We start from the raw sequence: 752 nt of genomic DNA on the forward strand, positions 1-752 counted from the left end.
ACTTATGTTTATAAGTTACTGAATTTATACATTTTAAATATAAACCTGTAAATCAAGACCTTTCAAGGATGTAAATACTTTTTCTATAAGAACATGTCTTAGACATTTAGTTTGAGGATTTTGCTTAACAACCTGAATCAAAGTTGCACAACATGACTAAAGACTCAACTCACCAATAAATAAATAGTAAAAATGAACAAAAGAATGCATTTTAAAATGTATAAAAGAATAAAAACAAGTAATACTAAATAAGCAAATTTGAAGCCTCTTTTAACCCAGTTAAAGCAGAAATTATTTCAATAATCTCTTGGCCTCTGTCTCCCCTTCCGATATGGCAGCTACGTTGACGTGTTGCTGCATAGTGGTGAGCCGTTCAAAATCCCGTAGAGCGCCCCAAGTGGTCGTAAAACGAAGCGGTATATTTTCGAGAAAGCAAAGGAAGGAAACAGACGACAAGCTAGCAAAATTTAGCTTGAACTAACCGGAAATACTTTAAAAATAAATCACCTTCATTTAAAACACATGACTGGTCTGGTAAAGCAATCGTATGCCGCACCATTTTTGTTGACCAAAAACAAGCAAACTATTAATAAGAATTCTAGAATAATCTGTTCTTTACGATGTGATCCTAAAAAATTAAACTGTGTTGTTTGTATGTAATTTTATTTTGAAACCAATCGAAACACGACTCCATGTTGAGCTCAACTCTGAATCAAACCGTTGGGAAAAGCACCGTGGCTGAAAACTTCGAT

Source organism: Xiphophorus maculatus, chromosome 17, assembly GCF_002775205.1.
Source record: "Xiphophorus maculatus strain JP 163 A chromosome 17, X_maculatus-5.0-male, whole genome shotgun sequence".
Classification (NCBI taxonomy): Eukaryota; Metazoa; Chordata; class Actinopteri; order Cyprinodontiformes; family Poeciliidae; genus Xiphophorus; species Xiphophorus maculatus.